Below are 17021 nucleotides of genomic sequence, written 5' to 3'. Positions count from 1 at the left end.
AATGCCCACCAGATAGACATTAAAACACACCAGATTAGGCGGGAAAGCCTCTAAATTGGCGACTCCGATTGCAGTACGCGGGCGTACGCAGATGGGGAAGGGGTTGGGGGGATAAATCCCCTCCGAAATTTTGAAGTTTAGAACTTGTGAATTATTGTGGCAACCATTTAAATGAAGATTATAGGTTGCTTATTGTTTTGCTTTTAATTTGAGCTACGTATTTGCCAACAATGTGTTGACGCTTCCAGTAATAAAGATTTATATATATTTCCTCTTCTGAAGGCAATCATCCTGAACCAATGGACTTCATTTCTGCACTTAATATTTTGCGGCAGCGATATTTTCCCAACAATACACCGAGTACTGAAACGGTTTGCTGTCTTACTAATAACTATTACCACACCAGAACGCTTTTTTAATCCCTAAAATATTTAAAAGGTTATTTGCAGAATATGACTGCACAGGAAAGATTGAATATGTCAGCTCTTTTGAATATACACAAAGAAGAACATGTGACCGTAGAAAATGGAATCCATGAGCTGGCAAAAAAAGCTAGGAGACGTATGTTATTGTAATAATCAACATGAAACAAATGTGTCTTAATTCACAATTGTGTTATTTTGAAAAAATAATTTAGTGTTTCTAATTTCACAATATGCACCCAACATTATTTTATACAGTAGAAGTCCTCAAATTTTAATATTTAATATCACCCCTGAAAATCATTTCTGCGTACGCCCCTGTTGCGGACATCCTCAATGATGTTATTGGCCTCTTCCATGTAAATGTTTTAGTGATAAATAGACTAATAGATAAGAAATACAAAAACACCGATATAAGAGGAAGTACAACTAGGCAGCCACCCTCTTTCAACACTAATTTCTGATTCTGGCCACTTTACAGATTTTCTTTGCACCTTTCGTGTCAGTCAACAAGATTAGTTAAACTACCGCCCTTGAAGCGGGACCAAACTTTTGATCGAGATGAACTAGGACTGTTTGTAAGAATTCCTGTTATAATTAATATGATATCCTACTCCCGCTCTTGCGTTGCTCTATTCAAATGAAGCTTACGAGGAGCTATCGATGGCCCGGTTCTGAATGCCGCACATACTACTTGAATCAATAAATCAGCGTTTGGGCTTGAGTGTGCTTCGTTGCAAAGCCACAGGAACGACTCATTAATGTCACTTCCTCCCATTCTATTTGGATTTTAGTGGATTTTAACGTCTTACAGGCGGGAAAAAGTTGACTATTTGTTCTGATAAATAAAACGACCCAAAAACCACGGCTGGTCGTTTGTTAGTCGCGTAATAATACTTCACTTAAATCCTGGAAGCGATTAATCGTCTTAATTGTGATATTTCAAAGTAGTGCAGTTCACACAGCTTGCTTTTAAGCTTATTTGTTTCATTTGTCTTCCATTTTTCAAGTTGGTTGATAAATGAGTGTTATAAAAGTACTGTTTCCTAATTAGGTCATGCAAATGGAAGATTGCGTTTTAGTTACAAATCTATAGTTTCCAAAAAAGAATGCCAATTATACTAATTTGCTTCTTCATCGTACCTTTGCAACACCTCAGAATCTGAATCTCTCAATGTGATGACCACGGTCCTTCAGTTAACATACGTTACTGTCATCTTTCCTATAAAACTCCTGTGATCATCTCCTATTCTTTCCCGATTCCGACTGAATGAGATTTGAGATGACTGGACGGCAGTGGCGGCGCGTGCTTAAAATCATTGGGGTGTGCATACAGAGCAGACAGTAGATTAAAACACCCCTATGAATAAGTTAAATCCCGTATGAATAAGTTGCTCCTCAATCGGTTAATACGTTTACGGGATCCCAGTTAGTCTATATCGTGTTGTCTAATTTTACAGAATAAACCGACACGAATGCAAATATGAAGTTAACACTAGGAATTTAAAAATAACTTGCATACCGGTATTTGCGGTAAAAACAAACCCACCCCTCTACTTCAGGGAATATATATATACTCATTCTACTGAAGGGTTACTATAATTTAATAATAAATATTTTAACTGCAGAAGCTCAAAGTAAAAATGCATTTTGTTAGCAGGTAGTTTGCGAAAAGCCTGTTTGATTCATTAAACAATTATTATGCTACATATGCGATTGACAAGAACAGCGCATGCGGTTGCTACTCCATGGTAGTAGCTCTGTGCCTTACCTACTGCCACGGACTATGGCGATACTTGCTGCCGTCTTTGGGATTTGAGAAGAACTTTAGGAGAAGGCATTGGAAGCTGACCAGTGGACCATGATCACACAGGAATTGTGCTCATATTCGCCATACCCACAGCATTTGTCCCTTCAAGTTCTAGCTATGCAATAAGCCCAACTTAGTAGTTCACGACGGGGTTGTGATCATTTGGCGAGGCACGTGATTCAAATGGAAACGGAAAGTGAATCGGCACTTACAACTTTGTAAATACGTTGTCAACGTATAGAAATTTTGTTCCCATCATACAATATCTTGTAAATTGTAGTTGTTTGGGATTGTCATGGTGTTAACGTGTTCTTGTGATCCTTAAGGTGAGACGCCCCTGCTAGACGGATTTTCATTTCCTATCCTTCAGGACCCTTATATTTTTGCCGAGACTGCAAAATACAAAGTTCATCGTTGTATGAAAGGAATTAAACGCATCTGAGCAGTGATGTAATATAAAGAGGGATATACATAGTTGTCGATATTCTGTAAGTTACTTCACTCTTCAAAACTAAATATCTTAACGACCAGGCAGTAAAGGCCTAGACCTAGAAAGATTCCGGATCGATTCCCTGTTAAGAAGCCAAAAGAAATTAGAGCACATGGCCCCGGGGTTTACTCAACCTACATAAAAATATGTATCACGTTGATTCCTGAGTGTAAAGGTGGCTGTACATAGAACTAAGCTCTTCATCCCACTCATTACAAAGATTACGGATAGCGAAGGCCTTTTCCTTCCAGTCCTCCTCGTGCCTTCATAGTCTGTACACACATGGCTTGATGGCTTTAGTATTTCAACTGCTACTACAGGGATCGATGAAATGGTATCGGTTGTCGTTTTAAGGGACAAAACAGTTTTTTCAACCATTCTGGACATTTTTATTTATGTTATTCTTTCGAAGATCCCATTAGCTGATGCTCGTATTAGGAACAGTACATTACAAAATTGGCATGCAAATTAAAATTTTGTTCTTGCAGAGTTGACCTGTGATTGGAAAGATGAAAGTGAAGAGCTTGACACAAGTAGGCGCAAATCCAGACCCAGCTAGGGTGACGGAGATCGCCAACCCACGCTCCCAAGTCGAGAGCCCTTGGTCCCCCTTTTAATCCGCTCTTACGACGGACAGGAGACACCGTGGATGTATTCTACCGCCCACAACCACAGGGGGTTTCTGGACATTGATCGCTGAAGAAAGAGCTCCCACGCCTCAGAATGAGACTGTTGGCTAAACAAGGGTCTCATGAAAGCCGAGAAAACAAAATACTACAGTACTAAGGTTTCCATAATCGAATAATAACGGGATCGGCGAGGACTGGGAATCTGGCATAAGTACAGGAAGTCAAAGCACATGGGTACGCTCCCAGCTGTGATTTGGGGGCTTGTCTGGCCGTTGAATGTTGCCTATACTTGAGAAGACGTTTCTTCACTGCAGATACACACTTGTATGTATGCAGGGCGCGCTTTACTTTGTTGATGGCCTGAGTTCTTACAAGAAGCCTAATGACGACAAACTTGGCGTGACATAAAATATGCACGAAGTCGCTCGCGGGACACTGCTATAAGGACGTTAATGAAGGCGGTGGATGACAGAAACTAGGAGGGTGACTTTTACCGAGTCATCATCATTTACCGTTCTCCTCCTGATCGCTTTTGCCATTCCGCTTCTGTTTTGAAGGTAGGCTTTTGCAAGATATTTATCAAAATAGAAGGTTTAACCCTGATTGATCTAATGCAATTGCCTGAAACAAGTGTATAGCACACAGTGGTGGATTGGGTATTCACTTTAGTAGCAAGGAGTTACTCACAGCTCTATCGATCCTTTTAGATCTCTGCTCACACAACTTTGATCGTTTACGTCAAGCGCTCATTATTTAATATTATTTAAAAATCTGCGTTGTAGTTTTCTAAGCGCTGTCTGCAATCATACATTGTTGGCATCTTTGTATTCACTCCCAGTAGCTCTGCTTTCGGAATTCTTTCAATCCTTGTCCTGGTATTTTCCTTAAGTTTCACTACAGCAAAGTTGCTCAGCTGGGCGCCCGTTGAGGTTAGCCCAGTGCGCCCGAGCTTGCTTGTCTGAGATGTGGGCAACTTACGTACCAAGCTTACGTCACAGCCAATCAAGAGAGCGGACACACTCGGCACGGGACAGACGCAGTGACGTTCGATTGTGACTACGAAGCTCTCCTCGCACCATTTGGCGAATTGTTGATTGGAGTACAGTATTAAAAAGAACATAATCGCAAGAAAAACCGACCATTTAAAAATATTCGGTTCGTTTCTACTGTGTTCGATATTAATAGACAATGTTTTATTTCCATATATTTAACATTCAAAGAAACCTGACACGTTAAAAGTTTCGCGTAACAAGCGTTCAAGCTACGATTTACATTTTCTTAAATGGAAATGACAGAATTTCCACTAAGAGGTGGTGGTGGTGGTGGTTGTTGTTGTTTTAAAAGGAAGTACAACTATATAACACTAATCAGAGAGAAAAAATGGCAGGGATCCGACACTTCGAAATGTGAAGGTACCGGCCAACGAAAGGCAAGGGCAACGAAGGGCGTGAAAATGAAAGACTCCCTAGCCCTCGAAAACCTAATAGCGTCGGGGGGTATGAAAAGAACACAAGAGTTGACCAAGGGAGATCGGATAGGATAGATGAAAGTGAGGAGCCTGGCACAAGTAAGTGGAAGCAATGCCAGGACTCAACTAAGGGCCCGGTGGACGCCAACCCACGCTCCAAATTTCAGAGCCCCTGTGTCCCCTTTTAGTCGCCTCTTACGACAGACAGAGGATACGTGGGTGTTATTCTACCGCCCCCACCCGCAGGGGGAGTACCTCTTTTAGTGTTCTGAAAGTTTGACACTTTCCCTTATCGTCCTTAGATGTTCTCTTGTATGCTGCGGTCAGCATCTTGTCAATTAACGCCACCGACCATTGCTATATGAAAACTCTTGAACAAGATGATTGTACAGGAACTATGATTTGCAGATATTCTTTGGTAGATTCTAGTAGGAGTCGAAAATAGTGGATCATAAACCCTTCCATCGTCCTTACGAAGTTATTCTTCCTGTCTTCACCGCCCTCTTAAATTAGTAACTGGTGGGTGATGAGATTATTTTACTTTCAGCCATATAATGCTTTTTGTCTGATTAGATAGTGCTGATTGATGACAAAGTAAGATGGGAGGAAATGTATATTACTAGCGGTAGAAAGAACGGAAACTGTCAGACCTCCCGACAGAATGGCCTCGAGAATGAGAAATTCACAGTCGAAAAAAAAAAGCTAATACAGAAAATGATTGATTGCTCAATCGATTAACTTTAAAAGCTGTTTCTTTCCTGTTCGTTTTAACGACCCCTGGTATAAAGATGGCTCTTCTTTTACCACATTCTCTCTACATTGACTCTCTTAAAACTTGATGTCGCGGTATGAATGCCTCTGTTAGTCTCTTGAGCTTCAACACCTTCGTATTTTCATATTTTTATAAATCTGAAAATTTTCAATTTTATTGCCCAAATACCAGAACGTTGACAGACCGATAGTTGGTTCACGTGTAAGCTGCCATTTCTAAGTCACTGGTAACGAAATGATTTTAGTTAATAACGCTATGAATTAGTTTCCGTGGGCCTCTTTGTACACTACACAGGTGTTACAATATGGTACGGCTTAACTTTTAAGGACACGTTGCTCACACGTAGAAGAATAGTATGTTTCATGGCCATGGTTCCGGAAACGCTTTATTTCCATGTTAGAACTCATTTTCTACAGTTCTACATAGTAGTACATTAATCATGGGACACAGGAACAGGGCGTACCAGCATACAAGAACTTTGTGCTTCCTCTTAAAACTTTCTGAAAGTAATATTCTGCGCAGTAGACGATGACAGGCTAACGCAGTTAATACAGACCTTTTTGACGTTTATTGAAGAGATTCAAACCAATGCAGACCAAACATGCATAAGTAGCAAAGAAACACACGAAAGCTATCCAACTGACAAGTTCGACTGTGAAATGTATTCGGTATTTATTGTCAAAAGGTTTCCATTACATTTTAGACACAACCTGAGTACGACATTGAACTCTTCTTCTGTCATTTACGAAGGAAAAGCGGGCGTAATGACATGATTGATGTTAGAATATGCTTGTATGCCATGGAAACAACACTGAAAACTGACATGATAAATACGTCGGATACAACTAAGTTAATGCAAAAAAAAAAGGAATAAGTTCAAGACATTAGATGCCATCAAGCAGCAGCGTGCTGTGGTAAAGAAGCAGAAAATTAACTGAGTTACTTAACTTACCAGTAGAAGGTATGATGTTCGTGTATCAGCTAGACATTATTTTATTTTATTTGTATAAGACATCTAAAGTAAAAAATCCATAATTTCTCTTTTTCAGAATGTCCAAACTCAATAGAACTGACATCATTGGCTGTGATGGATACTTCTTGTTTGCATTGCCAAGGAGAACCCACAGTGTTCATTCTGTCTAGAGCAACTTCCCGTAGTCAATACCAACAGCCTTTTGATGTTCCTAATTAAGGTACAACACCGAGGCGCATTGCGTTACCTACCCAAAAAATGCAAAATGTACAAAATGCAAATGTGCCGTACTTTAAAAAGAAATTGAAAGTGTATGTTGTTCTCAAATTTATACGAATATTTGCTTGTGAGGAACGTAATCAGGAGCCACTCCCTGACTCCGTTGTAACGAAGTTCCTCAAACATGCAATAAATTTTACAAATGACACTGGTTTCGTAAATAATTTCATATCAGATCCTCTAAGTCGGAAACTGCTAAAATTACGATTCCCATTATGCAGCAAAGTATTTACAGGTATTTAACGTTTATTATTAAACACACGTATATATTAAAATGTGAAGTTAATGTTTTCTTACTGCCATAAGTATGTCATATCTATTAATTCAATTCAAATGTGATGAATTTGATATCCCCGCCTAATAAAACCCTGCGGTTTAACAGGTCTAAACAATGCGATCTAGCGGCGCATTCTCAAACAACGCCGAGACGCTTGTCAGAACGGCTCTTTCATGGCCTTGTGGGTGTATAACGTAGGCAACGCACCACCACCACCACGAGAACTTTGACTTTCATACATGAAATGTTCAAAATGTCCTCCGTTAGCATTGATACACCCAACCCTTCGTCGCAGGGATACATCAGCACGTGCGGATTTCAATTGTCTTCGGCTATTCTGTAGACTGGCGTCCGAAGAGTTTAAATACGAAGATAAAACAACTCTATATTTCTGTGCTGAACATTTTGAACTCTGTATAGTTTATGAATTCCTTTGTATTTATTTTATATTGATGCACTTTAATGATCATTACTTCCGGTATATTACAGTTATTCGCTAAATAGGCAGAGATATTTTTTCTCTCAACCTCATTGCTCGCAAAATTATGGATACCATCTAGAACTCTTACTACCAATAGTCCGGCCCCATGGCTTGCTGGCTATCTAACCAGCCAATGTCGCGACTGTGGCTAATGCCAACTCCGGTTCAGTTGCCATGCCTGCTTTATATCGACGATTTGTTCAGAAAGCAGATTATTTTCGTTAGTTATTTTGGGTAAAACTGTTTAGATTTATTTAAACTGATGCCATTTATTCATCCATCACGTTTCTCCTCCGAGTTAACCCAAGCACAGGTAGTTCCTACGGAAATATTTACTTCGAACAAGCTCTCACAGAAAATGAATAGCGGACTGTAGCCTGGGGCAAGCCAAGTGGCGATAGTGGGATGCGATAGGGGAAGTACCACCCTCTCGCCTGTAATTTTACTGTCGCCGTTTCCAGATCCTACAATTAACAAAGCTTTGAAATACGATTTCAGCTCTTTTATTAGAGCTCTGTGGGGCAGTTCCATTGAAACAATCACCCATAAACTCCGTGGAGGCATTAAAGCGTTATGAGTAAAGACCGGATTATATGCAACATACAAAGCTCGAAATATGCATGGAAAATGCTTAAAATATGCATGAAAATATGCAACATCAAGTAATAAAAAACAAAATAATGATTATAGTTGTGTTATATAACTTTATTTCAAAAACAACTTACAATCGCCAATTTTTATTCAGAAAAAGGGTCGTTTATAAACTATTTTACATTTTGCTACTATGGTAAACAGAAACGATCAGGTACTGTTCCAAATGTTCAGTAGTAAGATTGTGTCGTCGATCGCTCAAAAAAAATTTTATAAGCAGAAAAGGTCCGTTCGACATCAACTGAGATAACTGGACAGAATTTGAATTTGGGTGCTATATTGGTACTTATTGTTTCTGGCAAAAGTTCACCCGTCCCATTAATAAAACTATCAATTTGACACAAAGGTCCAAAGCCTGGGTTATTTTTCAAAATGTTTGCAAACTTTTCTTTAAGTTTCCTCGGGAATACCTCCGGCAAGGAATCATTCGTTTACTACATCGTTTACTACACCTTCGATTGCCTCGAAATGTTCATTGTAAAACAACACAGCTTCGACCCAGGTACCCCCAACGAGTACCTCTGGTTCGGGAGGTAAAGACAAATTTTGCAGTTTTTCTTTTTAGGCCTTGATGCGAGCAGGTGCCTTAAGAAACACTTTCTTTGTTGATGGAATTCCCAAACGTGGATCGTACTTCTTCAGAGAGGCGATGTAGGCCTACTCCGTGAGCGAAGCACGTCACATGAATCATATTCGTGTAAAATACTTGGAGTGCTTTTCCTTCTTTGGTTATGTAGGGAGCAGCATCTGAGAGAAACACAAACATCCTTTCATCTGCAGAATATTCTGGAAATATCTTTTTAATGGCCTCATTCACAAATGTGGCGATCGTAGAATGATTTACATTTTGTAATTCTTTGCAGGCCACCAAATAGAAAGAGGAAGGTTGTCTTTTAATGCACCGACAATTAAATTAGCAATGTAACGGCCACAATTGTCGGTAGTTTCATCAGCTGAAATCCAAATGATGTTATCCTTGAGTTCATTGCGTATTTCTTCCAGAACGTGGAGATAAATTGTCGGCATGTATATTTTGATTTAAGCAATATTTGCGCAGAAAACCTTTGAGGATAGGGTTTGTAAGTTTGTGAAGAGGAATATTACTTGCAATGAATGCTTCACATAGATCCATGTTAAAGCGATTTTTGTCGTTTCCTCTGGAGGGTAAATCACTGCTACTGTTACTTGCCGCTGTTAAAAGTTGTTGTCGTGGGCCTTTCTTTTGCATTCCTGCGAGATGAAGATTTGTCTTGACATGCTGGTCTATTTGAAACTTTTGTGTGCACAAAACGTTTTTCTCGCAAATTCGACAGTATAACTCATTTCCGTCATAAGTAAATGTTCCAGGATGGTCAGCTATCCACGAAACGGCTTTTTTTTTTTTTTTGCGGGTGGCATGGTGCACTGCTCGTTACACACTACGCTTTTAACTGTGTACAAATAATAGAGAACTAAACTGAAACAATAGACGTGCGACAAACAAGGTGCGTAATTTATTTGCACCGGCATGAATCATCGCTATGGCAGGCGAGGGGATCAAGCGGGTGCGCGGGCGGCAGGCGCATTGACTCTGCGCAGTTATATGTCGTGGTCACTATAAAACATTAATTAAAACGAGACAGAGCTTGAGCCCGCCCTTTTAGATTTCTAAAATATTGTAAAAACATTCCGGCCTCAGATTTTACAACTTTAGATTTTGCACATTTCTTAGGTTTTGCTCAATGCTTATTTTAGATATTGCATAAGCGCCATATTTTTCCGGTATGCCAGTTCGATGCGGTAAATTAAAAAGTTGATAGAATAAAATTATTGCTTAATACAAATCAATGACTAAAATACTAATAATTAAAATTGGAAGTATTGTAGTATTGTAGTAATTGAAGTATGTTGTAGTAATTGAACGATTTCTTTAACATTCTCTCAATTTATTGTTACATTTTGTTACGCATTCTATATTACACTAAACTACATATCACTAACCTATGGAAATATCCAATCATATTCAAGATAGAAATATCCGATCAGATATAAGAACACATACGCGCATGAGCGAGTAATAAAGTATTTGGTAATACCGGTATCTAAGAATTGCCAGGTCCCGCAAACGAGCAAAATCTGGGGCTCGTGTGTATAGCCTTAAAATATGCATTATCGCCAGTTTTTAGTTAAAATATATTATAACCGTTGAAAAGGGGCTAAATATGAACATGCATATGCAATAAGCAAGTGCATATAATCTGGTCTTTAGTTATGAGTGTCCAGAGGAGAGCTTTCATGCTTTGTACCGGTTTTTGATTTTGTTCAAGAACTAACAGTGAGATTGTCTGCTTTATTTCTAAAGAAGGATAAATAATAGTTCAAACACTTACGGGAACAGACAAAGAAAGAGAATTGTCATCATCAACGAGTGGGCCGTGGGGATCGAGTAGTGTAGCTGTGAATTTGCATTCGAGAGATAGGAGTTTCGAATCCTATCGTGGGCATACCAAGATGGTTTTTCGTTATTACTCATTTTCAAAGCACGCAAATGCTGTGGCTGTACACTAAAGCCCTGTAATGCCCAGGTTAATTATATTGTGTTATAAAAAATTGATTTTCATTAGAACGTCTTTCTGTAGTCTTAGGTTACTGTTCAGTTGATACTGTACTAAATGTTTCAAACCTTTTCATTTGTTATGACGTAGATCTATCGTATGTAATATGTGTAGCAATGGGTAATAGATGGCACAGAAATTAAAGGCTACAGAGTTCAAAAGAATGCTCTTCTCTTTCGCTATACACTGAAATATATATATTAGACACATCATCTGATAGGAATACTTTTCATTCCACTCTTAGGTATTTCCCAATAATTTATTGATGTCGCAGACTTGTACGATGAAGGATAAGAGGCATTTCCTTACTGGAATAAAACTGAAATTATTTTAGAATGTTATGTTCAAAGGCCTGTGTAGTTAAGTGACTAGGTTTAATATAGACAATTAACTGAACTGTAAGACCTCAATAGTTCGTCATTTTTAAGTAATTTTTATGCAAACACACACCTTCGAGTTAGTGTGGTGAATGTATAATTTATAATTGGAAAGTCATGAATTTCTATTTGAATGCTTTCTGTGACAGGTGTGTCACACAGGGCATTTCAGAGTTAAGGCCACGGCTGCTACTTTCCCAATTCCAGCCCTTTCTCATACTTACGTTGCCGAAAAACCTTCGATGTGTCAGTGCGACGTCAAACCACTATGGCGAAAGTCAACTCGAGAGCTGAGGAGAAGTATCCTTCCGCGTGTGAGCACTTCCCCTGTTTCCCCTTCCGTCTCGGTTCTCCTTGTCCGCCACAACCGGCTTATTATTAACTCCGAGCATTATCTGACAAACACTCCATTCTCAAATAGTGTAACATCAAAAGAAATTACTTCGTTTCACATCGTTGTACTTCGATTACGTACCGTAGCTGTTTATTCCTGTATTGATCGTGTACAACCTACATATTGCTGACGGATACCGAGACAAGAGAAGCACGGTTTATTTTTATTTCATAATGAAATTTGTGTGAGGCACATGGGGACTTATAACGAAAAGTATGACGACATAAGTATACGATTCCGCTCTCGTGCAACGACTGTCAGTGCCAGTTTCTCACAGATCAACAAGCTGAAAACTCACCTGCGAGTGAGAATGCAAAATACAGTGTTTCCAAGAATGTTGTAAATATTGTCTCGTCATTCGGAAGGTAAAACCGAACTCATGATCTCCTCATGCCAACATTTCTGCAGGTAGAGGACAGTTACGAATATAAAGTAGGATACAATTATTTATTTATTTTTTTTTTTTTTTACATCGTTATGCCCTACTCAGGAGCACGGTTGAACTTGCTTAGCTGATGTGTTGGCCTTCTTTTCCTCCCAAAATCTCTTCCTCTCGCTGAGCTTCTTCCTTCGTTCTTCTGTCCAAGTTATAGTAGCTCTGGTGTTGGGTTTGTCTTCAAAGTGGTGATTGTCGATTTTGGTTCACTTCCATGTTCGTCTGCAGGAATACTACACCGGTGAAAACAGGAAGGTAGCAGAAGCCGGAAGTATGCAGCTATCACCGTCTATCAGAAGATGTTGGAAATACCAGCGCATGGGTCTCACAGACCCAACCCGTGCATTGGCGGGTTAAAGACAGTTTGGAGATGAGTAGAAATATGGCAAGAACGAGGTGAAGGAGGACTGGTAGATCATAGGACACATAACAAAGCTCCTAGAATAACTGTTCCGGAACAGGTGCTAGAGTCGTTGAAACTATGGACAATTCTCCGTTTGTGACTATCGGTAATGCGATTGCCGCATTGGAATTGCCAGTAAGGCGGACTACCGTGAGTCACAGACTCCATCCTGCAGGTATTCACAATCGCCGAGCTGCGAAAAAGGGGCTAAATCTTTCTATCTACAGAGAACTTCGCGTAGACTTTGCACTACAGAAAAGTGTTACTCCACGACAGGAATGGGAAATTACAATTTGGTTGGATGAAAATATATTTTGCTCCGATCCAGGTAAACAGCTGAAGTGTTGGCGTCCGGTTGGAAGCGTTATGAAGAGATCTTTGTCCAGGTAACTAATCATTCGGGTCGCGTCACATGGGGCGTATTGGGGTGGATCAGTGATGCCGGTCCAGGAGAGTTGACAGAGGTCACTGTTTTTCCTAATGTTCGAGCTATTTACCCCCTAGAAGTTTCCGTTATCAGGTTTGTGCAATATAACTGCTCTGTTCATACTGCACATGAAACCGAAGCTTTCTTCTTCGGGACATCATTAATCTGCACGCGTGTACCTGGCGGCAGAGAAGAGCATAGCAGTGGTGATATAGTGCCGACAAAGTAAGGTACTAAAAAGTGCTGTTAGACGTTAGGATAATGTTACTGAAGATGAAGAACATTGCAAAAGTAATGAATAGTGAAAGGGGTCAGACACTCCTACTAATTTATAAACACTTTACATTCAGACTTTATAGGAAAGTGAAATCTGCTGGTGATCAAGGTTGGAGATGCTCGAAGGAGAACTGTAATGCCAAACTGTTTACACTGGGCAGTGATCATGTTTTGTCTAGGCGCGTGGGAAATTATACTCATGATCCATCTTGAGAAGAGTACCTGCAAACATACTCGACTCTGGTTCCGTATCACAAACTGACAAGGAAACCAAATAAAGACATCCAGAAGAAAACTGCGCAGTGGCAAAATAGTGAAATGCGAAGTTGAACTTTTTGAAATGTGTTTCGTACAAATTTAGATGTTATCGTTACCTTAAAAATATCTTCTGAATAAAAGTAGCCTACGTGCAATTGAAGTTCGTTATTATGCACTTAGAACACTTTTTCGTCTCAATGTTATAGTTAACTTAAACATTTCATTCCGAATAAAGTACTCGCCGTAGGTCTTTGTCCATTTTTCTTTCGTTATGGCAATCGTAGCGTAGAAGTCTAGCTCTATCTATTTCCTTTTAGCCTAGCTTCTCTGCAGGTGCTTAGTGCACTGCTCTGCAGATGGCAAGGCCAGTCGTATTCTGAGGTCTTCATTGTAGGACTCCTTAGCGAGTTTGTAAATCATCCTTGACGGTGCTATTTTACCTCTTGAGCATATTTAATATAGCAGGGTTTGACACTTACCCAAGTTGTCCATTTCATGACCGTATCGGTGAGTATAATCAAGTTAATGTAAAGAACCACCCAATCGATACTTTATTTTATGCCTTAGGCAAAATAGAATATATATTAACAGTTACAGGACATGTTTCGACCACTTAGTGGTCATCATCAGCTTAGTTTCTCCTTTATACAGCTGATGATGACCACTAAGTGGTCGAAACATGTCCTGTAAGTGTTTATATATAGTCTGTTTTGCCTAAGGCATAAAATAAAGTATCGATTAGGTGGTTCTTTACGTTAACTTCTTGACTTACGATTTTCTCAAAATCTCTGCGTTTTAGCTATTCCCAAATCAGTTCCAGCACGTAAATGACTATGAGGGAGATAGCAGAGTCAAAAAGCGTAATGGCTAGGGGATTCATACGTGTTATAAATGCCACTATGTGACTGAACTGGCAGGATTCATCACTATCAACAGCAAACACTTCTTGTTCGGCGTCACATCCTTTCTTGGCTAGAAGATCTTGTAGCCGAAGTTTAACCGTAAGTTATTATGTCGTAAGTTGATTCAGTAACCCGTTAAGGGCAGCTACAAAGTTATCGCGATTCCTCTCTTCCATGTAGGAAACAAAAACAAAAAAACAAAAAAAACAAAAGAAACGCTGGAGGGTATTGGACCAAGGAACACACTACCAGAAGAATTATGTAAATAAGTTAATTTGGCTAGGATTTGAATCAAAATGTAAACGAGTAACGAAACAAGCGATTTTAGGCTGTTTTTTTTTGGGAACTGCATTTAGGCCGGAAGTGATTTTCGTTATTAGTTTTTTTTTGTTTGATAAAGCTATCTAAGATTCATAATTTGAAACCTTTCTGGACCCTTTAGCCCTTCAACTTCCGGCACAATTGAGGAAATTGCTTAATTTTACGTTTTTCGTGATATGAGGACACCTACTTTGTCTGCTAAGAGATGTTTTAAACATTAAAAAGACCGGGCGAGTTGGCCGTGCGGTTAGGAGCGGGCGGCTGTGAGCTTGCATCCGGGAGATAGTAGGTTCGAATCCCACTGTCGGCAGCCCTGAAGATGGTTTTCATTGGTTTCCTATCTTCACACCATTCAAATGCTGGGGCTGAACCTTAATTAAGGCCACGGCCGCTTCCTTCCAACTCCTAGGCCTTCCCTATCCCATCGTCGCCATAAGACCTATATGTGTCGGTGCAACGTAAAGTCACTAGCAACAAACATTAAAAAGGAGTAAGATAGAGTTAATATTTACATTGTACTTACAAAATGGTTCCTCTCTATACATTTTGAAAAAGATAAATTTTATACTCAAATAGAATTCTGTGTTAGTTGTATATAATTATTTTTTTTTTGCTAGGGGCTTTACGTCGCACCGACACAGATAGGTCTTATGGCGACGATGGGGCAGGAAATGCCTAGGAGTCGGAAGGAAGCGGCCGTGGCCTTAATTAAGGTACAGCCCCAGCATTTGCCCGGTGTGAAAATGGGAAACCACGGAAAACCATCTTCAGGCCTGTCGATAGTGGGATTCGAACCTACTATCTCCCGGATGCAAGCTCACAGCCGCGTGCCTCTAAGCGCACGGCCAACTCGCCCGGTAGTTGTATATTTAAACAGTATACCTTCATAGGAAGACTGTTATATGTGTGTAGATTTGTTTTGTGTCTTCTACATATCTGAAAGTGTAGAGAGAAATAGACAGACAAATGTGATATTTTTACAAATAGATTACTGAGATATAGTTCAGTCTGAAGAAGGATTTTGTTTTGTTCTTGTTTCAGGGAGGATATCCTGCTAAACTAAAGAAAGTGCTGATAGTCACAGCCCCACTCTGGTTCAAAGCTCCCTTCAAGATCCTGCGATTATTCGTCCGAGAGAAGCTGAGAGATCGAGTCTTCACTGTTAACATACCTCAGGTACATTTTTATTCTTCTGAGTATTCCTGTAAGCCATTAAACTGAAATGAAATGGCGTATGGCTTTTAGTGCCGGGATGTGTCCGAGGACTTCGCTCGCCAGGTACAGATCTTTTGATTTGACTCCCGTAGGCGACCGGCGCGTCGGGATGAGGATGAAATGATGAAGACGACGCATACACCCAGTCCCCGTACCAGAGGAATTAACCAATTTTGGTTAAAATTCCAGACCCTGCCGGGAATCGAACCCGGGACCCCTGTGACCAAAGGGCAGCATGCTAACTATTTAGCCATGGAGCCGGACAGCATTAAACTAATTGGGGTAATCACATTAACGAGCTTGTAAGAAACTGTTACAGATCTCTTCACATGGTTATGAGGGTATTTAGGGGTTGTTGTAAGGAGGTAAAGGAGAGGGCGCATAAGTCTCTGGCAAGACTCTAATTAGAGTAGGCCTAGTATACCGGGGTATGGGACCCACACCAGGATTACTTGATACGGCAACTGGAAAAGATCAAAAGGAAAGCAGAACATTTTGTTCTTGGTGATTTCCGACACAAACGCTGTGTTACGAAAATGTTGCAAACTTTAGATCGGATAGTCTTGTGAGTAAGGAGATGAGCTTCTTTACTAAGCGGTGTGTTCCAAGCTGCCAGTGAAAAGATGGCGTGGAATGAAATTAGCAGACGAATAAGCTTGGAGTGGAGCTTTCAAAAGCAGGAACTATTATAATATGAAGATAAAGTTGGAATTCAAGAGGGCAAATTATGCATTCATAGGACGAGGAATGAGGGGTTGGAATAATTTATCAAAGGTGATGTTCGATAAATTTCCAAGTTCTTTCAGAAGATTATTTCAAGAAAACTGGGTAACAATTAATAGGAAATCTGCTACCTGGGTGACAGGCCTGAATGTAGACCATTGATTGATTGATTGATTGATTGATTGATTGATTGATAAGTGAAAATTGGCTCGTAAACAAATGATTGTGATCGTTGAATTATGATTAGAGAGATTCACTACTTTGTAACATTTGAAAGGAGAACTACAGTGAGGGTGTAAAACAGGTTTTCTAGACGTCCCTAATTTGCAAATAAAAGTCTTACGACTCTTTTCCAGCCTAGGTGGGATGCAAAAAGCCCCACATTAAAAAAATATTAGCATCACTGTAATATATCTTGGTCGCCCACTATAACGTAATTTATT

The 17021-nt window shown here is 39.8% G+C and overlaps 1 protein-coding gene across 1 annotated transcript in view; it reads left to right on the top strand.

Annotated features, from left to right (window-relative positions):
• LOC136858665 (tyrosine-protein phosphatase non-receptor type 9) overlaps positions 1–17021 on the top strand; it is a 524482-nt gene that overhangs the window by 422988 nt on the left and 84473 nt on the right. Inside the window, exon 2 of the mRNA XM_067138380.2 lies at positions 15682–15816. The gene's annotated coding sequence lies outside the window, so the exon portion shown is untranslated. The remainder of the gene's footprint in view (positions 1–15681; positions 15817–17021) is intronic.

Source organism: Anabrus simplex, chromosome 1 (assembly GCF_040414725.1).
Source record: "Anabrus simplex isolate iqAnaSimp1 chromosome 1, ASM4041472v1, whole genome shotgun sequence".
Classification (NCBI taxonomy): Eukaryota; Metazoa; Arthropoda; class Insecta; order Orthoptera; family Tettigoniidae; genus Anabrus; species Anabrus simplex.
The sequence above is the reverse complement of the archived record's forward strand: the minus strand, read 5'-3'. Positions and strand labels throughout refer to the sequence as shown.